A 19068-nucleotide genomic window follows, 5' to 3' on the forward strand; every position below is an offset into this window, starting at 1 on the left:
GAAGGAATGGTGATAATTGATGGGTAGAGGCAGCTGCTGGAAGCAACCCACTAAAGTTAGTAAAAAGGCAAAAGACTGAATATTGTGTTGCCAGGAGTTAGAGCATGATTTGATTAGATGTGTTTTTCCAATAATTACATGTTGTCTGTGTACCTCTATGGATCAAAAGAACTGTTGGCCAAGCTGCCTGTGGCTTGTTTTTTCTGTTGTTTACTAAGCTTAAATTAGTCTCCTGGCTCCTAGCATACTAGACTTGAAATTCAAATTTCTTCTTTATATCCATCGCTGTTAAGTTAGGATTAGTATGATGGCTGTGAGTATAAATTAAGAAGAAAAATAAAAAAGGATATTCCTGGAATGTATAGCCATTTCTCTCAATGTACTTTAATTAAGTAATCATTGGAATAAAGTGATGCAGTAAATTATCAGAAATTCAGGTACCTAGAATCCATGCTGTTTCTTCTGAAAGGAATTCTGTGGTGGGTTTTTTGTTGTTTTGGTTTGGTTTTGTTTTTTTTGGTGGAAAGAGATTATCAACTTTTTTCCACATTGTTTCAGGAAAGGAGTTTTTTCCACTGCTATGTATTGCTCCTTTCCCATTAGGTTTGGCTGCATAAAAGATATCCCCAGAACATATAAGCATTAGCTTTGGTTCTTTACAGACAAATGTCTAGAAGCATATAATTAGGGATTTGTTTATTAACTCATTTTTAAAGAAGAGAAAAGAATTCAATTTCTTTTTCTTCATTGAAGACAGATTAAAAATTTGAGAAGGGAGGCAGCTTTTAAACCAAGTCTGTTCTTGCAGCAGTGAATTGTATTGGCTTCCCTATATTGGGTTGACCAATTCCAGCCAAATGTTTCAGGTATGATAAAAGCTTAATAAAGCTGAGAAATTAAGAGTCTCTGCATTCTGGTTTCAAGACATTGACTGTGTCACAAACATCTGATACTACTTTTTTTTTTCCAAGCATAGGAGTAGTGCAGCAATCACACTTTATTTACTTGATGGACATCTTAGCTGGGCTGACACATTGCAGGAGCAAGTCACAGCACTTTGGGCAGGGACTAGTTAAAAAGAAGTTGACAGAAAATTAGCCATTCCTTTTGCACAGATATGATTAATTCCACTGTACCAGTCCTTGAGTCCACTCCCAAGTCCTTTCAAATAATTCCTGTGTCCTATGCCACTTGGCTAAGTAGGGAAAAAACAACATTTAATTAAAGCCAGTATTAGGAGCAAGAAATGAGACTGCTGTCGTAAATGCTTCCCTAGGGCCCAGTAGTAAGTGTTTGTGTGCAGTAAAAGAGTAGAAATTAAGCTAATAATAATAAAACTTAGCCTTTTCCTCTCTCTAAAGTGCTGATAAGTCTGAGAAATCTTCACACTGCTGCTGTGAGTTACAGAAGCAATAGATAGCACAGTGTTGAGAAAGGGTTAGTTTTCTCTCCATGCTGACAAAACCATGTGAGGAGTGCATCTACACCTCCAGCCCCTGTGTTGCTTTTGCTTCTAGTGTAGTGGAAAAAAAGGGCTGCTGAGAAGAGAACTCACAAGAACTTATTTCTTCTGTTTTATATGGCAGCATTCAGCTCTATAAGGATAAATATGCTTAAATGATATGTAAGTTCAAAAGCAATGTTCAAAAATTCAGAAACCCCCTGCAAACAATGCCTTTTAACTTTTTATCTAGCACTAGGAATATTTACATGAAAAGACTAAAATATTTCTGCTTCTTAAGCATTTATCTAATCCTGCTGTGCTGTCCTCATCTGTTACAGTTTTCAGCTGTTCATTTCAGAGCAATGTTTCCCTTTTTCTTTTTGGAGAAAGGCAGTGTCAGGACTGAAGTGAGAAAAGCAGGAACTTTGTACTTTAGGCTGTGTGAAGAGGTTTTGAGTGTTGCAGAATGAGTGGAAACAGCTAGTATTAGTATTAATGAGTTTATTCTGGAAGAACTATATGAGCACAGCACAGCTTTCGTGGTTAGCAGCACAGCTTCACAGCTAATGAGTGTTGGAGGTCAGCCTTCCTGGAAGGTCTTTGCTTTACTCAGAAAATTCAAAAAGTCTGCGTAACACCAACTGGTACTGGACATCAATGCTATCACTTCTCAAAGAAAGGGAGCACCCCTGTCACTTGAGTTTGGTGTCTGCTATGCAGGACATATGAAGTAGAATTCACTTAGGTGAGTATTTGTCCTTCATTCAACTCATTAAACTCATGCCTTTGGTTTTGTTTCTGGAGCCATGCTAAATACAGACACCCAAGGATGACTTCAGCAGAAGACAGGCTTTTGGTTGGGTAACTTGGAGATTTATGACTAATGCTTTTGGGAGACAACCAGGTCTGCCCTTCATGTATAATCCAGAGTTTAACTGATGACTAGATTTGATTTGAGAAGAAATATTATCAGATTAACAAAAGATTAGCAGAGATGCTTCTAAGGGAAGATGACTGTTCTGTTGTTGCTTTGTACAGTAGAACACCGTACAGTCTATCTGAAAATGATTTCTGATGAATTCCCAGTATTGCATGCCCAAAAAAAGTGGTGATGATGCTCTACTATCACACTCTCCTCATGGCTGCTGCTACTGTGCTTTACTATTGGCTTTATATTTGCTGTAAGCTGTTCTGAGATACGGCGTGGATGTTTGCTAAATGTTTTGGAGCTACCTACACTTTTTCCCCCCACTTTTCCGTGAAGTATGACTCTATAATTAAAAACACACTTAACAAACATAACTTGGACATCTTGAAGTTGTTTGTATTGCATTTCTGTCTTCCAAATCTCCAAGTAGATTTAAATATTCAAGTGTTTTAATTCTGTACCTTTCTGTTACTTACATATTGTTTTCCACTTCTTTCAGGCTTTTTGTATGTGATCACTGTGTCTCCCAGTGTGGTGCCTGTGGCATTAGTAAGAATATAAGAACTGTAGGAAAAAGGATTTTGATGTGTGGGATGAAAGTTACAGCACAAAATGCTTTTAGTAAACAAGCCAGTTTTGCCACTTCATTGTAATTCACAGGGATTGTCCACACACTGCAACAAGCAAGTCCTTTTTCTCCCTTTGTCTTGATTTTCCTGACTTTGAGTGTGTAGCATGGTAATAATTGGTGTAAAAAAGAGCTTTTTATCTCATACTTGAATAAGTTTTCTGCTGTACTTTAGCTGATGTTGTATCTGAAACCTTTTTGTGTATATGGACTGGCTTTAAATAAACTGTGACTGGTACTGAGGATGACACACCTGTGACATCCTGGATGCAAATATCTAAATATAGAGATGGGCTCAGAGATAACATTATCTCTGGGAGAAAAAGTGAAATTAGTGTATGGAGACCTCACATTTTCATGTTGGATGACTGCCCTGTAAAATTGGCTCTGCATACAAGTTTAGATGGATTTCAGATTGCACTGAACTACACAGCTGTTCTGTTATGGACAAAAGAGCAAATCAATTTAAGGCTATTCATGTCTACAGAAGTGATATATGTACCTTCTGTGTTGTTTTGTGGATATTATGACTGTTGGCTACTGGTGTATTTTTGCTTTTTAAAAAATGTACACTCCCAGTGGGAAAGCAAACAGTACAAAGCCTGAGGAACAGCAAATCAAGGTTGGATGGAGAATTTTAAGGGAATGAACAAAAAGATATAGGTTTGTTGGAGCAAGAAGATGACTTTTCAGGCTAGAAACTTCATCAGGTTTTGAAGACTGTGACTTAGAAACAACTCCCAAGAGATTTCCTAGTGGTAAAATTATGCAGAAGACCAGGTAGGACTTAATTTTAATTCTTTTTTTAAATAATTAAAATTAAAATCATTAGATTCCTCTAGTGTTTTGATTTGAAGTGTCAAGGCATATAGACAGTGATTCAAATATAACTACGAATAAATTTCCTTCAGAAGTTTGGCATAAAGAAATGAGTCAAATGGCAAGATACTTTTTATAACTAACTGACTATAAAGCTGTGTGTAGATTTTAACCAGAAATGCAGAGGTCAAAGATTCTGTATCTCATTCTGTTCTGCCCACACAGTTACACACCTTGTAGTTTTTCCATTTGATACTTGATTTGACCTCTTGTACCAGAACCGATGGTGACTGGGTTTTTTCCTCTTTAGTATTTAATTAAAACATTCAGAAATTAATGAAGACTTCTAAACCTGTAGTATCTGCTTATGCAGCACCAGAGCATGGAACATGAAGGCAATATTTTCTTTTGACTTACTATGAACTGGAGGATGTGAAAACAGCACTCAGAGTGATGGAGGGGGGCATACATCCACTTGCAGGAGGGTACCCAGCAATAGGTAGGACCCAGCTTGGTGTGCTCCTTAAGCAAATAACCTGTGCTGTGTGGGGTGGGGTGTACCAGCCTGCTTGGCATGTCACACTGCAGCAGCTGGTCTGCTCCCACTTGTGCTGGCACTGATCTCGTGCTGCTGCAGTGAACTCTGGAAGCACACAGAGCATCGAGTTTCATCTCAAATTGCCTGATGTCTCTTCTTCAGAAAAACATTTCAAGTCTCTTATTATGTCTCAATATGATTATTTTAAGTGGGTTTATGTGGTGTCTTTCCCACAGAACTGCTGTGGTGCCAAAACTGGTAGTGTTAAGGGCTCCATTTACAATAGAAATCTTAGAATTGTATATAGGTGGGATCTTCAGACAGATATTCTGGTTCCAGTCAGGGTTAATTTTTGTAGTACCCAGAAGGAGGCATGGCCAGGACACAGGACCAGGTTATTCTGTACTACCTCACCTGATTGCTGGGAGCAGGGGAAAGAAACTATTTTACAGGGAGGATGTGTTCAGTCAGGTGGAGGGAGACATCCAGTATTGTCTGTTATATTGTCTGTTATAATCTGGTGTTTTTCTGCATGAATGATTTCTTATTTTATACACTCTGTCGTTGGTATTGCTGCCATTTAGGGCTTGTTTTCTTATCTCATTATGGCTTCCAGCAAATTTTTCTTATCTCCACCCATGATCTTTGCCTTTTGAACTTCCAATTTTAGGGGTGGGGGTAGCGGCATGTGGTTTTAGTGGGAGCACTAAATTGAGGAATACTATCCCTAAACCAGGACAGCATAATAAAATTATAAGCTATGCTTCAATGTAAATCTACGTAACTTCTTGTTGTGTCCTTTGCATGCAACAGACTTGCAGGTCTACTTTTGAGCTTCTTTCATAAACCTCTTTGTGGTGTCTACAGCATGATCATTTGAAAACAGCTGGTGGCATCCATCCACTCAGTCAATCTGTTGCTGCATAGGGTGGATTTTTGGCTAGGAAGTTTCTGAAGATGTTAGATCTGACAGGTGTGGAAGACACAAGGGTGAGATTTCCCTGTGGCAATTCCCAACCCTACCATCATTCTTCCACTCACTCTTGCATGACCACTCATTTCTTGGCTTGGCATAACTTTCCCCAAACAAACAACAGACTCTAGCAAAAGTTTCAACCTACTCTTTTAATGAATGTGCAGTAATTACTGTTAAACCTGCAAATGTGGTTGGTGGCATCAGAAGAAAATATTTACAATATTAATTTTGAGCAGAATGATTTCTCCATTGACATTCATACTTCCTTTTGGTTATGGTAAAACACTTAATGTAGCAGATGTAACTTCTTTGGGGCTTTTGGGAGCCATGCCCTATTTGTTGCAGGTGTAATACTCTCTCCTGGTGGTCTGTCACTATCTTTGGGTGGGGCATAGATTACAGGTAACTATGGCTAGTGGGGTTTAGCACTGAGAAAAGCAATATAAAAGGTAGCTGGGTGGAGTTGAGAGGGAAGTGAGAATATCTTTACTCCTGGGGCAGCCACGTTTACCTACTCAGCAGTGAACAATGATGAAAATGCTATGGCTTTCCTCACTTTCTCCAGCCACTACTGCCTTTTTGTGAAAATACCAAACATTTTCTACTTTTATTTAAAGTTTTATCAAAAGAAATTATATCAGGTTTAAAAAATAAAAAAAAAGAAAAAAGAAAAAAAAGAAAACCAGAAAACCAAGAGAATTTGCAAATGGGAACTGGGGAACTGCAAGAATTCACCCAAATTCCAGATATTTGTGCCCTTATTCCAGTAACAATGCAAGCTTTCTGAGATAATGGATAAGAAAGCGTGTCAGGGTGCTGCATGGGGTAGCTCCCCCAGAGCAGCTGGGAAGCTGGGGCTGAGGGTGGCAGCAGGGCAGAGGAGGTAATGAGGTCACCCCAGACCCCACATGAAAAGCCCTCACCAGCTGCCTCTTCTGAAATGCACTGATGTTTTTTTCAGGAGAATATTTCTTTCCCTGTGAGAACTGGGAGCTTTTCCTGTGGCCTTACCATTTTCCCATGAGTGTCCCATGGGGTCTCCCTGATTAGCTCCAATGCCATGCATGGATGGGAAAATGCATGTAATGGGCTTCTGAAGGAGTATGGCTTGTTTGTATTGCTTCAGCAAACTAGGGATGATTTCCTAAAGCCACAGAATTAAATATGTGGTTCTTCTGTAAGTCAAAAAATAAAAAAAAAAGAGATGGCAAATAGATGAACTTCAAACTAAAAGCTTTTTTAACTAAAAAAGAATGGTCTGCAAAAACCTTTTTGTACCCTACTCCTTTCATGAAAACAGGATTACTCTGCTTTGGAGAGGGGAGGGGAAAGGAAATAAGGAGATGTGGGGGGAAAAGAGTGGAGGGGAGAAGAAGAGAAGAGAGAGGAGAGGTCCACTGATGAAAACTCCAGCAGTTTAACTTCAGTATTCTGTGGGGTATCCTAAATATCAAACATATCAGTAATATAACCCATTGATCCTTGTCCTATCCTCAATGAACAAGCACTGTATTTCCCTGATTTGTTGTCAGGCTTTTATACAATTGATCCTTTTGTGAAAGAAAAATTATGTGGATATTTCTTTTACCATGATATTTACATAGCACACTATTGAATTTTTGTCTGTTTGGTTTCCATAAGCCTATCTTATGAAACAATTCCTTTTTTCTGTTAGTTAGAAAAGGAGTGCTTATAATGCTTTGGGAAAAAAATTCTGTGAAAATAGCTGCTAGCTAATTTCCAACCTAACTTTTAAGAACTGTTCTTTTCCTCCACCCTGTTTTTCCTTTGAAATGAAAGTGGTAATCATCTGTATAGGAGGGAAAGGGAAGGAAAAGTGTGGGAAGAACAAATATGTGTAAATGAGGTTTAAAGTAGAAGACAAATGCCCTTTTATGCCAATAGATTTACTATAAAAAAAATAGATCCCAGAAGTAATGGAAAAACTCGAATAACTAATCTTAACTGATAGTCTGAATAAAAGAAATCATAATAACTAAGAAATGAAACTGAATGTACTGAGATTTGCATAAAGTTAAATATTACCAAAAGGAATTCATACTGGTAACAGTACAATACATATAAGACAAAAAAGCACAAGAAAACCAAAAAACCCAAACCTTCCTTAAACAAATCTGAAAAATTATTCAAATTTAATGTTTTTTAAAACCTGGGTTTTCTTTTTTATATTTCATATAACAGAAGGAAAGAACTTTTTCCCATAAGAATATTCATGACAATACCTTCTATGATCTACTTCAACATTTAGTATAGGAATTAATATATATATATATATATCCCTATTTATGTGAAATATAAGTGGTCCTACAGTGCTGTTTTCTCTACTGCTCTCAAGTGTTTATTCCAGAAGTGATGCCTTGCAGCAGAGATGATAGCATATGTCTTCCACATTCACTTCTGTGATGCAGGGTTCTGGAATAGGTGTGTGGTGACACACATTTTGCTACCAAAAACGAAGTGAAACCTTTTCTTCTTTCAGAGATTCTGTATAGTTATTTTTAAAAATCCATGGCATTTAGGTGATTGGTGTTTTTCTCCAAGATGCTAAATGAGGAACAGGAAAAGAGGATTACTATTTCTAAGTAATCACTGGAAAATAATGTGTTAATTTATAGTGACTGTAACATATCAACACTTAAAATGCTTGCTCAGGTGGTACTGTTGCCATTTTTCTTATATCTTTAATGGAGTTATAGACATTCATAAGATAGAATAATAGCATAACAAAAGCAATTTTATGTACCTGAAATGTATTTACACTGGTCAGTTGATGCACTTAAACTTGAGATATGAGGTAGCAGACAACTACCAGGCTCCTAGCCTGGAATGGACTTTTGTACTAAAGCTACAAGACAGCAGGAGTGTAAAAGACCAAATTTGTTGTAGTTTTACAAGCAAGTCAGAGTAATTTTTGTTTTATTGAGTATAGTTGAGGGAAAAAATCCTTATAATGAAATATTCACTTCAGGCTGTTTCTGTTCAATCATATACTGATTGCTTAAGCAAAATTATAACTTCTTCAGCAGAAAAATGTAAGCTATTTTGTGAAATGAAATATTTTTTATATGCATTGACTTGGGATAACTTCAATTATTTCATGTTTCAGCAGATGAGTCCTTCATCTTCAAGACACATTGAACCACCCATTTCTAGTCTTGGTTCTGTATAACCAACTGCAGACATAGTCAATTTTCAGGGGAAAGAAAGAATAGATGGGGATTTTCAAAAGCCAGTTTTATTTTTAGAGAAAACTGTGGTTCCTGAGTCATTTAAACACTCCTGAAAGTCTTTACCTGCACAGAAATTATTTTTCACCCTCAACTATAACTTTTCCCTGTATAAATGTGGGCTATTGGCCCTATAAAGACCCCTCTGCAGAGATAGGAATAAGGGCCTTGAAGCAACACTGAGGGAAGGAGAATGGCCTTTGCAAAAGAACAAAAATGTTCAGGATTAGGACATGGTTTAGGGATGGACTTGGCAATGTTGGATCAACACTTGGAGGCCTTTTCCAACACAAGTGGTCCCATGACAGTGAGACCCTTGACTGATAATGTGATTCTTTTGGCATATAGTTCAATCTACAGCTTCATTTTTGCTGTTTGGATTGTGCTTTTGTTTTGAAGGAACTAGAGTGAATTCCTGGAAGTCACTGACAGTGAGCTAAAAAATAACAGATCATTTACAGGGAACTTTCTCATAAAAGATACCACAGAGCATGAGAATATCAAGTTTCTCTTCTGCCTCCTCTACTCAAAATTACTCAGTTATTGATAGTTTTCCTCCTCACCAAGGGAAAGCTATTCTAGTTTTACTCCTGCTGGCTGCAAACAGGAACTCAGTTTTGCTTTTTTCAAAACAGTACTTTCATATTGGTCTGCTAGTTTAACAAAGACTGACTTATGACTCCTATGAGATTGATTCTATCAGAAATTTGCTCACACCAATTCTCTACAGTCTTTAAAAATTATTCCAAAGCATTTTATTTAAAAATTAAACCAACTAATGTAGAACTTTGTAGCTCAGATGTGATTTGAACCCACAGATTTCTTGAATGAGTAAGGAAATGCTGACAGCGCAATTTAATTAATATAAACTTTTTTTTTTTAAAAAAAAAAGAAAGTAATACTCATTTTATATCCAGACCAAAGACTTTGGCAAAACTTAAAAATAGATAATTTGCTGCTTAAGTCAAAGGAAGACTTTTAAACTGAAACCATAAATAATGATTGAGTCACACATGCAACAAGTAATAGAGATATTTTCAATGTGGAAGTGTGATCAAGTCAAACAGAGTTTAAAATAAATACTGCTCCAGTACAGCAAGGAGAACAGAACAAGTGAGCATTGCAGTTCTTTTTACTTGCACTCTGTTTGCATGGAGCCTTTTTTTTTCACTAGAATATCCTTGGGAAATCTAACTATCATCACAAACTGTTCTTATAAATATACATGGAATGTGGCTGCTAGAGACCTCATCTTAAGTGGAGACTATTATGGCGTGTTTTTCTTCAGCAATCTTTCTTCCAGTGTAATGGAACTTCTACAGGGGTACATTATTTCACCCAGATTGGTCAGCATATCTCCTCTACATTTTTTTTGGTAATTTCTGCTTCTCTGTTGAGCACATAATTGATATCCTAGGAAAAATCACTCCTTGAGGACCAGATTAAGGTCACTGGTGATGACTGGAGGAGTGATAGAATGTGATTGACCAGGGTGATCAATCTTAAAGTGTGTGGGGGGAAATATCTCTATGTATTTGGATAAAATTCAGACCATCCTGAACTCCAAGTCAAAATTCCTTCAGTGTGTAGTGACATCATGATCAGACATCATGACAGAGATCACGACAGTTTTGAAGTACTCCATAACAAAGATCAAACAGCACTGAATATTCATTCATGTATAAGAACACTGGCCACAAAAAAATAATAAGGATAAGAGAAGAACCAAAGATAAATGGGGCTGATGTCCTGAAAAAATACAGATACAAATGAACTGCTTAGGAGTTGGTGCCTTGCCATATTTCTGGGATCAACAAAATCACTGACATTTTAGCAAGGAGTGCAGTGTTTTTCCATCTTATGGTTGCTCCATATGAAAAAGTGTTGTGGCTACAACTGTATATTGGTTTAAAAGGTGGATGTAGAAGATTTAAAACCCCTTCTGATTTAAGGAACATGAACTCAGCTTGTTTCTATATGATTCTTCCTTCCCATGCTGGTTTTAAACTTTAAGGAGCAAAGGTGATTTCTCCATACACCCACCCACTGCTGGAAGGAAGTATTCAGTATTGGCCAGGATTGTAATAACTACACAGGAAACTCAGATTTGTTAGCACAAACATATTTTAGCTGTCAGACTGTGTACTTGGTAATCTCTATTCAGTGGCCACAGTTCTTTCAGAAGACAGCATGTGTCTGTTACTGCTCAGGGTCCATCTGTCCAGTGCCCTCGGGTGAATTAAGGCTGCATAGGGAAGGTAGCTGGTCCTTCCTTGCCTCATTGGATAAGGAAGCCGAGTGTTATCAGAGAATATGGGTGATGACAGAGTAAAGATTAGAAAGGTTAAAGAAGATGAATGTAAGCTTGGGAAATTGCCTTCTGTCCCTGCCTCTCCCACAAAGTTAGTATATGAGAAAGGACAAATTACTTAAGCAGAAATCTTCAGAACTGGACATTGAAAGTGCATTATCAAGGGATCTAACTTTTGATACCTGAAGCTTCTTTTAAATAATTGCTGAGCAATCACAGCTGCAGGCAGAGTTGCTTGGAGATGTGCTTTGAATATATAAATTGCTATGAAGATTTTTTTCTGCACCTTAAAAGACACGGAAGTATTTCTAGCCTATTACTGTAAAGCAAATAGTGACTAGAATCTCATTGCTTGTTCACTAGCTGTAAAATGAGAAAAAATAAAGTTTAATCTTGAACCATCTCCTTTTTGCATCAAAATACATGCCCACAAGAAGACAGGTGATATTGTATTCACTGTTTCATTAGAAGGGCTGGCAGATCTAATGACTAATGCTGATTAAAGAGTTAAAAGGATTGGATAAGGATAGTCAGGAACTTTAGAAATCATCTTTCAAGAAAGTGTCAAAAAAAGTTTGCTAAGGCAGTCAAGTAATTTACATTTCTCAGCTTTTGAATAATTTGGTTCAGACACATCCTACATTCTTTTCATTTTTTAATCTTCTGGGTAAGATACTAGCTGGAGTAGAAAAGATTTGGCGTCTGCCTAGAAACTTTGTCTTAATAATGACTTAAATTGTGAAGGCTACAAAAAGTGTTCTACTTTGGTTCATGGAATCAGTGCATGAGGGTGGTGGGAAGTGGCATCTGGACATGGTCTTGTCCAACTGCCCTGCCCAAAACACAGCCAACACAGACTGACTACATAGAGCCAGCAGGGTTTCAAATATCTCCAAGCATGGAGGCTCAACAGCCCCTTTGTACACCATGTTCCAGGGTTTGTCTGTACTCATGGCAAAAGATTTTTTTTGCTGTGTTTGACTGTAACTTCCTGTAAAAACTTCAAAAACTGTAAAACCTCAGTTTGTGCTCATGGTCTTTGTATTTTTGCGAGGCACTGCTGGGGATGCTGTAACACTAACCAGCCTCTCCCGTGTTCTGCATTGGGCAGATGGAGGAAGGCAGATGAGTGAGAGACACAAAACCTAGATGGACCTTCCCATAACTTGCTGTGCAGATCCTGTCCATCATTGCATGGGGTTCCAGCCATCTGAAGGGATATAAGACATTATTTGCAATATCTGCCCTCCTTTCTTTATTCTGTCTTAAGCTATTTTATGAAGCCATTTGTTGTTAGGTCTTTGTTACTGAGATACAGAAAGTGCCCTGTGCCCTCCCCTCCCATCATTCCCCTGCTCTCCCCCACTCACTCTCCAGGCTCCCAGGTGGCTCATCAGTCCACCCAATATCCATTAATTCCTACTTCTCTCTCACATAAAGCATGCTTGCCATCCTGCATGAATGATAGCAGAATAAAGTCATATTAACCTGGTAAGAGACATGCCATCAGCATGCTTGCCAGAGTTAGGTTTTTACGCTAAACTGTGCATTAAAACATATTTTCTATAGGAATAATTTAGTTCTCAGCAGCAGGTCCACCTAATGACTTGTTTTTGCAAGACATGAAAATGGCTTTTGAAATGCAGCTAAGAAAGCTCTTGATGGAGGTTCCCCAGCCTCAATGCCAACTGTCAGATTTGGATGCAATTAATCAAGTGAAAAGGCAAGACATAGAAACTCTTGAGGCAAACTGCAGCTTCATCATTACAGCACCATACAGCATGTTTATGTGGGAAAAGCACATCGTTACAGAAGGATATGGCATATACAGTGATGAAAGTAGCTGTGAGCTCTGACATGTATTGGAAGAGATCTTCCATTTCATTACCCTCCAGAAAATTTCACCTGGGCTAATTTATTCAGAATAACTAAAAATAAGAGAATTTTTTTAATATGGTAATTCCCCATTTATTTTCTATCTCTCTCAGCAGAATCATAAGAAGCTTGAAATTATTCTGGCAGCTTTCCTTTACCAGGTCTCTGCCATCTAATGAAGGAAGCAGGAGCTGTTTTGAGCAATGCAGGTGATCACTTGCACAACTCAAAATGCAAATGATATTTTGATATTTTAGTGAGTGCTTATCGTAGTGTTTTCTTGTACAGACAAAATCCATTGCTAAATTTATCTTGAATTTATCTGTCCAATCTGAACCCAGTCAACTCTAGTCAATTAGAAACAAAAAGAAAGGACCGTGTTAGAAGACATTTTCTATCAGAATGAAGTTACGCTCATACTCAGATGATCTGATGATGGATCCAACATTGGAGCAGTCAGATTTTATCTTCTACTTACAACTTTAGTAGAAGCATCAGCAAAACTTGTGACAAAATTTAGATAAAGCAGAAAACCTGACACAGAGGGTCGTTAGAAAAATGAGATGAACAGACCTCAAAATATCTGCAGTCCAACCTCCCACTCCAAGCAGCAGCAGGTTTGAGATCAGAAGTTTCTCAGTGATTCATCTAGTCAGCACTTGAAAACTGCCTAGGATGGCAATTGGACAAACTTTCTGAATGATATTCCCAGTAGAAAATCAAACAGGAGGAAAATAAAATGTGTTTCTGAATGGAAAATAAGGAAATACTGTATGTCTGCCTTTGTGTTGTTATTGGACCAGGTTGCTGTAACTGCATGCTGTGCCTTTCAGAAATAGGTGTGTACACTGAGATTATTACAATTGATGTCAGGCACTCCAGATAAAATCAACAGACAGACTTACTCAGATATCACTGTCATGGGGTGACTTTACCTTTAAGATAGTTTTGAGTGCTAAGGAAGTTGAAGCTGCTGGGGACTGATGGGAGTCTTTTCTCCTGGCCAATTATTGGTCATTTCTAAGAATTGACAGCAGTTTTGACCATTGAAAAGTGAGATCAACTTGTGAACACCACCTTAAGATGTAAAGCCAGAGTTCTCTTGTTCTCTTTGGTTTCCGGCTTCTGAAGAGGTAACAGGCTCTGTCCCGGCCTCCTCCCCCTCTCCAGGCCGGACAAGGCCGCAGAGGGCGGGGGGCAGAAACGGAGCCAGCCTGGCTTAGTTTGTAGTTTCTGCTGCTGGACTGAAACCTGACACCATGAACATCTGCAGCTTTCCAAGACTTCAATTCTTTTACTACCTGGATAAGACGTACAGATTACTCCTTTTTCCCAGAGAGACAGAGAGAATCAACAAGAAAAAGGCATCATAAAATCATCAAAGACAGTGAAGAAAAGAGTTAACTTTTAGATGGGGAAGAGAGAATAAGGAGATGCTTTATAAGCTGAAATATTTTTCTGTTAAATCTATGGAGATGGACAATAGTGTTCTGAAAAAATTCCTTTAATTCATGACAGAGTATATTGGGAAGAATGGAGTGTTCAAAGTGTAGATTTTGAGCAAAAGGTGGAGTAATTGTGATACAGTGAGGTGCTGGAACAGAGTGAAGTGAAGATTTGAGGCCTTGAGGGGCAATGAAAAAACTGGTTCCAGAGAAGCTCACAGAGACAGATGAAAAGAACTTTTGCCTTTGAATAACTCATCCTTAAAAAAATCCCTAGACTCATTGACCCATACACACCTCAGAGTGATGTGAAATGGGAGGAGTGAACTGATGACAGATTTCTGGGCAGTTGGGATCAGAAAAATAGATATAACAGAAATAGTTTTCTTGTGAGAAACTCCATAGATTAGCAGAAGAAGACTTCAGTTTCTCTGCAAAGGCTGATTAAAAGACTCTAGAAGGAATTGGGACTGTTTTAAACACCAAAGTTCCAAAGTTTTTTGTCTCTATGTTGTCATGTGAACAAGAGAATGGTGGGTAGTGGGCGATAAAGGGGTTTTCTGGAGGTTTATTCTGGTGTTCTTACAGTTTTGTTAATAAACTTTCTTTATTCCTTTTAAGTTTTAAGCCTATTTTGCTCTTGTTCTAATCCATATCTCACAGCAAGAAATAAGTAAGTTTTCTAGTAATTTTTTTAGTTACTGCTTTAAAACCACAACATTTATTTGGTGCATTGGCCGGGAAACAAAATTAGCAAATCTAAACCACTACACATACTTAATTTATAAGAAACTGCCCTTTCTCTGGAAGACTTATAAAAGAAATCCTACAGTCATGCATGTGAAATTGCCACCCTATTAGCAGAATGGAGAATCTCTAGTTGTCTGCCTCTCAGGGTTCCCAGGAAAGGCAGCCCTCCAAAGTCCCTAAAGGGTTTTTTTCTGGAAAAGGAAATATAAGCAAGAATAGCAGATCCCAGCAGTGATGCCCAGAGCAGAAAATACAGCAGCCTTTCAAACATTTCATTATTAGAGGTAAATTGTTCATCATTCACTGCAGGTAAAATTGTTACCGACAGAAGAATTCAAACTCTTACTTTTCATGGTTCAGCCCTGATTTGAAATTAGATTCATGCAATCAAGCCTCTATTAATTTTGGCATGCTAGCCCCATTTTATGGAGAGAAATTTAGCATTTGAAAGGCAGGAGGTCAACAAGTCAGCAAGAAGTGATATGATCCTGTCAGATAGGAGACTCCCCTGGAAGGGAACCAACTCTAATTCCCATCAATGCCTCTTATACTGCTTTATGCAGTGATCAATCACCCTCATAGTAAAAAAGGGATGTTCAGGCAGAACCTCCTGTGTCTCAGTTTGTGCCCATTGTCTCTGGTTCTGTGGCTGGATATCACTATGAGTCTTCTTCTGTCTTCTGCACACCCTTCCTTCCGATGTTCATGTACACTGATAAAACTCCCCTGAGCCTACTCTTCTCCACATTGAACAGCCACAGGTCTCTGGACCCTCTCCTGGACTCTGAAGTCTGTCTAAATCTCTTTCATACTGGGGTGCCAAGAACCGGTCACAGCACTCCAAGAGGGACTCACCAGCGTTGAGAAGCAGGCAAAGATAAATTCCCTTGACCCACTGGTAACTCCTAATGTGGCCTAAACAAAAGATTCAAGGTTCTCCAACAGACAATCCTTGCTGTCACGTTTTAAAAATTGAGGTGAATTTTCATGAGAAGGTTAAGATGTTAACCATGGAAACAGATATTTCTAGGGGCTTTTTTATTACTGAATAAGTTACCTAGATAATCTCTAGAGGAGAATTTGCAGGGAAAACATGAATCTTATAAGAATCTGCCCTGTGTAGGATTTGCTTTAGTGCAGTTTGATTCAAACAGTACCTTTCAGAACAAATGGCTTGTTGTTGGTTGAATACATTTAATATATCTCTTCAAGTGCAAATGAAATCTGAAAAAGATTAGTGTGACTAATGTTCCTTGAATTATTTCAGAGACAGATGTTTTAGATCCCAATTCTGCAAATGCTTTTCCTTAAGTATAACTTGACACTTCTGAGGACTGATCATTTTAGTGATTATTCTGTACCAAAGCTTTCAGCTGGGGATAACTTGACCTATGATAAAGCAGTCTCTGATCTTTGTTTCATACCTCCATTCAAAAAATGTAAATAGGGATAGAATTTAACTGCCTGTTCTATTGTTACTGCAGTTGCCTTTTTTATTTTTTATTTTTTTTAGAAGAGGTATAATATTGAATTGTAAACTAATTTTCTTTATCTATGCAATGGTTCTAAACCTTTGTTCCTTCTGGCTTCAATAAATTTTTATCTTAAACCCTCCATGAAATAGCCAATTTGAAAAATGGAGAAGAGTAAGAAGTCTCAGCCATGGGATGAGAGAACCTTAATTTTTCTTGAATTTGGATCTATATCAGATTTGGATGAGTTGTGAAACTAAATGGTCCTATATTTTGATTCAGGTTGGTGGTGTTAATTGAATTGTCTCAGAGACTGTGGACATTGATTTGAGAGGACATGGCTTGATTAGGACATCATGAGAGATGGTAATATAGTATTTTACCTTAAAAAGTCTTAACATTACTTTGTTTTTTGGTCAGGGCCCTGATGCTGAAGCATGACTGGAAAATGATATTTTGCTGCATATGAAAATTTGCAACATGGTACTTGTAAAGAAAAACATTTTGGAGAAATATTACATAGGCCTGTACTGTACCCCATTTCCTTTTCCTTAACAAAAATATCACTTCTTAAATTAAATTCTCTATGAAACCACGTTTTAGCAACAGATGTGGGCCATATTTCTGTGTGTAGAATTTGAAACCCAGTTCAAATGAAGCAAACTTGCTCAGCTTCCTCTTGGTGCTCCCTCAGTACAGAGACTTTCAGGCTCCGGCTTTCCTTAGAGTCCTCTTAGCAGTGATTGCCAAACTACTGTCAGTTTAAGAATGTGCAGGGATTTTTATTCTAGTTCTGAGGTCCCCTGGGATTCTGCTAATTGTACTCATTCCTTGCCTACACAATAGAATGCATTTATAATCGTAACCTGCGAAAACACTAATTTATTAGCACTGAACATGGGTTGTTTCACATAAGATAAAGTAACTAAAATTGAAGTCAGGGAGAGACTTTATTCTAAAGACCCAATGAGGTGAGACCCCTTGGATATATTTATGTATTTCAGAAACCTCAAATTATCTTTAAATACTGTAGATTCTACCATGATTTGTTCTGAAACTCATACCACTTCTGTGGAACTCCACTGATTTAATTTTCACTCTATAGTGGTTTTTACTTAAAAAAAAAAAAAAGTATTATTTTTCGCAATTCATTTATCTATGGGAATTTTCCAAGAGTATATGCATTATAAAAACTATTTTCAAACTTGAGTCTGACTGAACTGATCAGATAATTGTTAGTTGAAAACAGGTAGCTGTTTTCTTAGTATGCAAACACTAAACACATAATTTTCCCCCACACAGGGGTGAATGACAGGATGTAAAAAAATGTTCTGTTCTATTTCTACAGATAAATTTGTTTTCCAAACCAAACTAGAACAATATCTGCCCTTCCCTTCTGACTTTCCTGTGTTAAGAAACAAAGGCACAGAAGTTCAACCTGTGGCAGTTCTTTAGCCCACATCTGCAATTAGTACAGGCAAGGTGCAGTACTTGTATTTGTTCAGCAACTCCTTTATGCACATTGTGACACAGAACTTCCTTCATTTTATAGCCAGGTTGCAATTTACAGAGTTCACAATCCAGATGCCAAAGTAAAGTATAGGAATACTTCCATCCATCCATCCATCCATCCATCCATCCATCCATCCATCCATCCATCATCAGTTAGTTGACATTTTAGAGTTACTGCAGTTGGCAAATTACCTTTGGGGTGGTAGAAATGTCTGTGCAGTCACCACTGTGCTGACAGCTCTGCTGCTGCCCAAAAATTCCACTGCCTTAAAAGTTTATCTCAAAAGACATTATCACTTCCAGAAAATAAATTAATAGAAATTTGCATTAAGTAGAAAATAAAAATAGAAATAAATTAAATAGAAATTTGTATTAATCTTCTCTCTCCCAACCCGCCATTTCCGTATAGATCCCTGCTGAAAGCAGAAGGTGAGTGGAACTTTTGGAGGAGAGAAGTTTTACTGTAGCACTGAATTTCAGTTAAAAAAAAAAAAAAAGGGTTTGAGTCATTCACAACACATTTCTACAATTTAACCACTCCAGGTGCTTCTCAAAAAGCAGATGAAAAATTTTAAGGACTTGATCTCTTGTGAGCAAATTCTCTAGAATAGATGAAAGAAAAGGTGTTTTGATGAAAGAAACAGGTTTTTTGTGTGATGGGGTAAAAAAATATTGTCCCTGAATCACCAGTCCCACAGGATGACCTTTGCATAGAAAGTATACAGAAAAGTTTATCACACAATGTGATGACAACGGAAATAATGGAATCTGCCCACCAAGACAAAGCATCAACTGTGTGGTGAGTGAGAATCTTCCTTTTGTCTTTTTCTTTTCCTCTCATTTTTATAGTTTCATGATAAAAAACATTGCTTTGGTGGAATTTTATTAACAGTCTAGAGAAACTGAACGGTCTAGAGAAACAGTTTCAGGCCAGTTTCACTAAATGGCAGTAATGGTTTTATGTTTTCTTTACCTCTTGACAGAGAGAGTGGTAGGAAACATGCGTACATGGGATACAGGAAGGGCAGCTCCAAGTAAAACTTCGCCAGTGATAAGGTTAAGAGACTTATTGCCATAATAGTACACCAGCTAGGGGCTCTCTTTGGGTTGTGAATTATTATA

The 19068-nt window shown here is 37.7% G+C and overlaps 1 long non-coding RNA gene across 1 annotated transcript; it reads right to left on the reverse strand.

Annotated features, from left to right (window-relative positions):
- Positions 1 to 5463: 5463 nt before the first annotated feature.
- On the reverse strand, positions 5464 to 17559 carry LOC147654713 (uncharacterized). The gene is made up of 2 exons (XR_015282975.1): positions 13703 to 17559; positions 5464 to 7898 (listed from the first exon to the last, which is right to left on the reverse strand). It is a non-coding gene; the product is annotated as an uncharacterized LOC147654713 (long non-coding RNA).
- Between the last annotated feature and the right edge of the window lie 1509 nt (positions 17560 to 19068).

The sequence above is a fragment of the Cyanistes caeruleus genome, chromosome 2, assembly GCF_971803275.1.
Source record: "Cyanistes caeruleus chromosome 2, bCyaCae1.hap1.1, whole genome shotgun sequence".
NCBI lineage: Eukaryota > Metazoa > Chordata > Aves > Passeriformes > Paridae > Cyanistes > Cyanistes caeruleus.